Source organism: Bradysia coprophila, unplaced genomic scaffold (assembly GCF_014529535.1).
Source record: "Bradysia coprophila strain Holo2 unplaced genomic scaffold, BU_Bcop_v1 contig_297, whole genome shotgun sequence".
NCBI classification, from domain to species: domain Eukaryota; kingdom Metazoa; phylum Arthropoda; class Insecta; order Diptera; family Sciaridae; genus Bradysia; species Bradysia coprophila.
In genome coordinates, this window is record NW_023503555.1 from 303,723 (window position 1) to 312,271 (window position 8,549).

Consider the following 8,549-nt stretch of genomic DNA (forward strand, 5'->3'; position numbering starts at 1 on the left):
AAAAAACTGAGAAAAATAGAAGCAACAGACTTTGTAGTTGCAATCTACAATGTGTTTTATCGGTAAAGAGGTGAAAAGAGCGAGCGGAGGCTGTACTGATAGGCGACAACGAGGAGACGATCAAAGCTCTGTCGTCTCCCATCACGACTCCAGACCAAAAAAATAGTGTCAGGACTACTTAAGACTTATGGGTCAGGGCAATCGCATATATGCTTGAAGCTTGAGTATGGTAGGAGCGATCTCCAGACATTGTGGGCTGAGTCGACGACAAAATAAACTGAAGCTCTAGGCAACTTCTACCAGCTCCTATGGACTAGAAGAGGATATGGACATACACGTTATACGTGATACGTGAATGACCAAAATTTCTTCAAGTAAGGCACTAGGATTATATGTGGTAAAACCTTCCGAAATTGCTGCTTTGAGACCTGTCACTCTTGATAGGTAGATATTTTTCTGGTTGCGATAGGAAGGCTACCATGATTGAAACGATTACCGGGAAGAAAACAAAGAATCACCAGATCTTTGTTTCGAAATCATTAAAGTGATCGTCCAACCCTGATAAATCTAAAAGAGGAATTTCTTATCATTATCGACTCCGTATTTGATATCTTAAGATGTCCAAATCGATTATACCAAAATACCATTAGACATTTCAACATCGGTCTTGACAACAGCGTGAATTATTTCATATCTTTGAAATGGTCAAGACCAAAAGATTCACTGTTGTAGGAGTGGAAACGAAAAGTGATTTACATTCGTGTCATTGCTGTCTACATTGGAATGCTGTCTATATTGGAAGCTTACTTTGAGCTATTTCCGTTCCCGATGCAAACTTTTCATAATAATCCAACATGGATAGGGGACAATTTCAATATTTATCGGTTACTATATCTTGAAAACTACGACAAATCAACTCAAACTTTGGATGTTTTACAATGCTTGAAACTAACACAAGTCTTTTGTAACTTTTGTACATAACGTATGAATATATTTCATCTCTTTTCATAATTTTCTCGATGTTTGAGATATAAAATTGAATCGACAATCACTGATTGTGCATAATGTAGTTTCAGATTGTAATGCTGTGCCTAGTAACTAAACTGATATAGTCATTACATTGGAAAATTGCGAAAATGTATGCTCTTCAGAAGCTTTTATAATTACGTTTAGTGGTATTTAGTAGCTTGTTTTGCTCAAAGCATTTTTTACACATTACATAAATACATTGTTTCTGTATCACCGAAAGTATCGCGGATAATGTACGAGTTGCCCCTCTCAATTGCTATGGAAATGCGCTACAAGAGGAAATCAAGTGCACGGAAAATTCGGCAAATTCGACATTTGTTGTGTGCTGCATATATTTGCTGCAGACTGAATAATGTTCCCGTGTGTTGTATTACAATAAACATGTAATATGAATATTTTCAAAATATAGTTCCGGCAACAATATTATTCAGCTCGTAGGAATATTGTGAGGTTCCCAGGTATATATTTGCTGTGTGCTGAATTATATCTTCAAATTAGTTGTGGGATGTATTACTTAACTTTACCTGCATGCCGAATATTGACTAAATGGTACTATCGAACTATACCTGCATGCTGAATATTGACTAAATGAATAAAGTTGTCTGTATTTAGAATGGACTATGCAACAATAAATTTATTGTTTTAATGAAATAAAGGGAAGATCTCAAGAACATACGCATAAAGATGATTATCAAATCTAATTTTATTCCTTCATTTAAAGTTATTTCTATTTTTACCGAATTAATATGCAATGATAATGTTACATTTATGTATTTCAATAGAAATTTTGACGAACGAACTTTTAAATCCATTTTCGGAGATTTGACAAGAGGATCGCCACGGTTCAGCAGGGGGTTTTGAACATTTGTTTTTTACACGTTGGCACACGTGCTCTTGTCAGATTCAAGATTCTTTTTACGAAGGTTACGCTGATTATACTTTGTGAAAAAGGCCAATACCTTGCAAATATGTCACATCTTGGACAGAATTTGACACTGCAATATCTGCAACATGAAAAAACTAAATGTTCGAAACCCCCTGAAACCCCGTGCTTCCACCTACGTAATATACACAACCAATCTTAATTCGCGTAATAGATGCTCACTATTAATGTGAACAGTTTTTTTGTAGAACGATTGAAAAAACCTCTAATTCAGAACCAGGCTCAGAATTAAAATAATAATATCCGATGACATTGCTTAAAGGGGAGAAGTACTACATTTCATAGAAATAAATTCAATTAAATGTTGTTGCATAACCCATTCTAAATACGGACGACTTTATTCATTTAGTCAATATTCAGCATGCAGGTATAAATATGCCTGTGTGCTGCATAAAGCAAAGTAACAACGGTTCGAAATAAGACTGCCACTATATGCAAGCAGTATAGCAGCAGTGGTAAAGTCGTTGGCAGTCAGAAACTGAGGTTAAGCATCGATGGTCGCGGTCCGTACTTGGGTGGGTGACCGGAAAAAACGTAAGCAAAAAAAAAATCTGTTAGCAATTTAATATGATGAATTTAAATATAAATCTACGGCTAATAACAAATAATAATAACAAAATTGAAAATAAAAAAAAAAAATTTGAAAAAGTTTTTTTGTTTTTTTTTTTTGATAAAGTTAATTAAATCAATTTCTTCTATTAAACGATAAATTAGGTTGTTTATTGAATTGAAAAAAATGGCATCATTTTATATTATTAAACAGGCATACAGCTAAGACCTGCACGCTGAAAAATAATATCCAGCACACAACAACAATATTCATTAGGCGGGCATTGTATGATCCTCAGGTCAATATGCAGCACACAACTAATGTTCTATAATCGTGAAGCTGTTCCCGATTTCTTCGTCTGGGGTGCATATATGAGTTTTCCGTGTGATCTGTCCTCGTCTGTCTTCTTCTTCATAAGTTTGCTCAGCTTTTTGAGGAAAATTTGTGTTTTGGGACCAACGGCGCCAAACGTTTCGAAAGCGAGTGTAGTGAACTCGTAGTTCAAAGCATCGCCCACTGGTGTTTCCTGCAAAAGTACATTAGGCATCTGTCTGTGGGGAAATTTTGTGAGGAAGGTTATATCCCGATTTCAGTAGTCGTGTCATAAGCATGGCCTGAACTGGCTCGGTGGCTACATACAACTTATTTCTAAAAATCCACAGAATTCAAAAAGCCATACGTGAATCGCCCGAATTCACAGTATGGTCAGTTCGGACAAGATCATTACTATTATAATAGAACATAGTTCAGAGCTCGTCTCTTATTTTTTGCTTGATTGCCGATAGCAGATGACTATCGATAACCGATTTTTATTGAGTCTACGAAAAACCTACGCGCCCTCAACCAGTAGTTTTTATGGTAATAAAAAGCAATTAACATATCAAGTTCAAACACCGACAATTCATCGGAAACAAAGACTCTTCACATTGAAACTGTGAACGTGAAAACCTCTCCGTATATAATTGAATAGATTCAAGTTTGTTGTTTCCAAATATTTTGACGCTCCATAGTGTATAGCATCCACTTGTAAATCAGCCGTTTAATATCAAGTTCAATATTTGAATTTACTTCAAATATTTGCATTGCTTCATCATATGCTATCGGATCAATATAATTCAATAATATGCATGGAATATGAATGGCGCTTGTTTCTCACATACTTATATATGTTTTGTGTACACTCCACATGTTGTGCGTGTATATATTATCATTTGACCATGCCATTTTCATTCAATAAAAATTATTTATATGCAGCAAGTGTAGTGGGTGATGGAGTTTAATTGACATAAAACTCTTTTGATTTAACTGCTGCTAGCGAACTATTCGCCGTAGTCGAAACGGTTCATTTTGGATGTTTATGATGCAATCATACGTTGAAATCTGTGTTATAGGACTTTAAAGTGAAGCCCGTTCGTTTCGAGCATCATTGAGACGCATCTATCAAGCATATGATTTCGAATCGATTGTCGTAAAGTGTTACAGACACGTAGATATACATGCAACGAATTGACCCATATTAATAATGTACCGGAAGGCGTTTTTCATTCAGTCTTTCTAATTTATTAAAGAAAACATAATTCAATCGAAAAATTTCTTTTTTCTCCGTTTCCATTGTTAGGTCCAATTATCGTTATTGTTACGTGTTTGAGCACATTTAAGCGTCCATGCAGTAGATGTTTATGTTGATGGTTTAAATTTAAAGTGTGTGCTTTTATAGAATCGATTCATATTTTTTTGGTGGTTACATGGTACAGACCTATTACGATTCATAGATCACCTCAATCAAATTTGAAAAAAATAACGAAGAGGATTGGTACGAAAACTTATATGCCGTTGAAAGAGTTGTTAGTACATTTACATTCCCACCGCAACTATATGTGGTACGAAACATATTTCGCAGCAATATATTTTCTGTTGAAAGTGTGTGACGTCCATGACTACATACATTGCCTAAGATTACAAGTCAATTTATGACAAAGTGAGTGTTTATTTTGGATATATAAAAATTATCTCCGTTTTTTTCTCAGCTGGTTTGAATGAATTAAGCCTACACGTAAGTTCGGTGGTTTTTGATATGTAAGTACCTATTGGAAGTCATTCACCTAAAGCATAAAATGAGTTGCGATTATGTGTGCTTGATTGTCAGAGAATACAATATATGAAGAAAAAAAATGCGATAGACATTAGAAAAGGCATCGTAACATTAAATAATTAATTTAATTTGATGTGAATATTGATCGTTTAATATGATTGACCGCCAAAAAAAAAGATTTCTATTTCGTAATATACAATATCTGGGCTGGGTGATGTAACGATACGATATGTCTTACAGAAAATGGAATCAACATTCTTTGTAGTTTAGAAACATCATATTCACAGCATGAAAAAATCAGTCCGTTATAGGATATATATGTAACGAATTGGACTTCTTTATTCGAAGAAAAATGCTATCCTCATAATCAGAAAGGGTGCATGTAAATTTCTTCTTATGTATTTAAGTGACGGTGGCTACTTTATTACAACGTAGGCCTGGCAACAGGTATGCTACTTCTTCTGGAGTTGCAATTCGCCGTAAATTGGAACTTCTTCGAAAGTTTCAACTCTTTCGAGAGTTCCAACTTCTTTGAGAGTTACATATTCGTCGAGAGTTTGAACTTCTTCGAGGGTTTCAACTTCTTAGAGATGTTGTAACTTTTACGAGAGCTGGAACTTCTACGAGAGCTGGCACTTCTTCAGGAGTTGGAACTTCTTCAGGAGTTGGAACTTCTTCAGGAGTTGGAACTTCTTCAGGAGTTGGAACTTCTTCAGGAGTTGGAACTTCTTCAGGAGTTGGAACTTCTTCAGGAGTTGGAACTTCTTCAAGAGTTGGAACTTCTTCAGGAGTTGGAAATTCTTCAGGAGTTGGAACTTCTTCAGGAGTTGGAACTTCTTCAGGAGTTGGAACTTTTTCAGTAGTTGGAACTTCTTCGAGAGTTAGAATTTCCGAAGATTTATAAACCACGATGTCTTGAGAGCAATGAATATGTACAAGTTACAATTCCTGCACTAAAACAAATTTTTCTAGAAAATATGAACTACGAATCCTATAAAACGACGACCGTTAAAGTGAAGTCTCGATTTACAATCCTCAAATCACTCTTCTTTGTGTATAGAATCCACTAACCCTGGCGATTACTGTCAGACATATTCTGGTGATTTTTGTCTCTTGTTCAAAGCGGCTTGATTTGAGTAAAGCCCACAAACGGTGACACCAAGATTTTTTAGTGACAATGTACTGTGATACATATACAACTGCGACATGGCTTGAAGATTGACTGCATGCTGGTAAAAAAAATCATATTTCCCATTGTGGTATAATCGACTCTGGTGCCGATGTTTTTTCTTTCGCCCTTTAATCCAACGGATTGTCTAATCCCATCCATAAACGGTAATCACATGAGTTGCTTTTTACTTGTTTGTTAGTGACTTTAAAGGAAGACGATAAAGAACGAACGAGGAAAAAAAATCTTTTCTGTTTGTTATGTTCGGTGTGACACACAGAAGGGCCCCAGCCACTTGAACAACGTATAGAGCAACACAACCGTATAATTATTTTAGATGTTGAGGCGCCTGTTCAGAAAATGGAATTAGTTCTTGTTCTTTCATTCGAAAGTAAAAGTGATAGAGATCGATTTTGAAAGAGGATGATAATTTGATGTTTGATTTATTGTGCTCGTTGTTGTACCTGCTGTTGTTATAGTTACGGTTACACATCATTTTTCTATAGTATACCTACGTATAAGTTAAGTGATTTTTTTGAATCTTTACAAATATAAAGGCAAATATTTCCACCATATAATTTTCTAGGCTGTCGCTACCTCATATTTTCTACCTCTTTCAAGTATAGTGATGATTGCAAGCAAATACATACAGCGCGTTCTGTTACTAGATGAAAAACCTATTATAAAGCCTATTACAAATGATATAATAAGCGTATAGCAGAGATGTAATGATTATGTCGGTTGATTCATTCGTTTAACGTATTGCCTAGTCTATTACTTCATTACTAGTCACACAATCTATTACTTCATTAGTTGTGGCATATGTTTTATAATATAAGAGAACTCTATTCAGAGATCATTTTGCTTATTTTTGTCGTCGTTTTCGTTGACAGATGACAATGTTACAATTGATAAGCGTTTAAAATCCGATATACGGTCATTTCGTGAAATATACTTCAAATACAACAAGTGCGTTATTCTGGCAAACACATTTTTTGTGGATAATATTTGTGGAGAACTTCTGTGAACGGAAGAGACAGAAAGAAGAATCGAATCAGATAAATATTTCTGAGCTAGATTTAAACGGCTTCAAAACTGTTTCTATGAATAAAAACGTTGAGGCATATTAGGAAATGAATTAGATTAAAATACTGCGATACCAGCTATGATTACATAATATAATATCCATCTTTCCTTAAATACAAGAACTTGATAGAACAATAGAACAATATCATTTATATAAAGTACAACAGGAAATGTTGCATAAAATCACTTTATTTGTGAAAAAAATCCATTTCCTTGCACACAAACAATTGCAGATTTCTACGTCTAAACTTAAACGAGAACATCAATGAGAATTTTATTGTAGTTGTCATCGTACATCTCGTATCAACTATTCGTTGTAACATTATCACATACATAATGTATACGGTAAGACGGTAAGCAGGAGACAACTCTTTTCTACTCAATGTAAACATAAACGAAACGAATTCAAAAAGAAAAGTTTTAACATTTTTCCCGATTACAAAAAGAATTTCCCCAGTCAAATTTCGAATGAAAAACACAATGATCAGTACTCACTGCCTGTTGTGTATACTATCATTACACGTTGACAACGCACATCCGAACCGTTTCTCTATACCTGTATTTTCTTGTCATACTTATATGTAACAGAGCACAGAAAAATTTCGAAAAATCTTCGTGGAAACATCTACTTTGTAGTAAATTCATACGACTGACTTGATTAATTGCGTATCAGCGCTACCTGATTATATCAGTTCATTGATTCCAACTAATGCGCTATACCCTAGTAGATTGAGTAACTCATGTCAAGGCCTAATATTGTTAATTATGGCCGCCCAATGTGGTAAGAAACGTCAGATTTTTTCTTTCACTTCATTTCATCTGCTTACGACAACAACGACAAGAATAACAGAGGAGCTCTGGCTAGTATTCTTTTATATAGCGAAGCGTATAATAGAAATAATGAAGTAATAGATTTTGTATCACACACAAGTATAATACTTTACACAAATGAACCACCAGATTTAATGACTTCGTTACAATATGCTTACAGTTTTTAAGACGTTAGAAAAAACACAAAATCTCAATATATCAAAATTGAGGCAGCATTATTCAGACAAAGTCAAACAGATAATGAGACAACAGCGAGTCAAAGGTTCAATCTATATGTCATTTTGTAAATGTAAGGTAAGATGTCGTTCAAAACGGCAAGCATATGACAGTTATGCAATGTTTTCTTCAAAAGAGATGCAAATAGTCGTCATGAGTGACATACATCAGAGGTCAGGTCGAATATGTATTTGAATTACATCTGGGTTGTATGTGAAAAGAATGCGAAAGAGTCTCACACGAAAATGAGGCCTATTCTCTCCCATTGGACTCAACTTTCACTCACATGCTGATTCTACTCGGCCACATGCGTATCAACTTATCATTTCTCTGCTAATCTCAAATGTAATGCTCCTCGCCACATTACTCATGCTACGTATGTGTATAAAAGCCAAAAACGTAAGGTAAAATAAAAATCCCCTTCGTTATAAACAAGAAAGACAATTCATTTTGTTGAACGTTAATTTAAAAGTTTTCTATAAATTTTTTTCTTTACTGGAATTTCATCTTATAATCTTATTATATTACCGTGGATATGGTCGTCATTGTTGAAATTGTCTCATCATATCTTCATCATTCAACTTTGTTGAGGGACATTTTCGTTTTCCTATTTTTTTTTAATTGAAAATTTCAT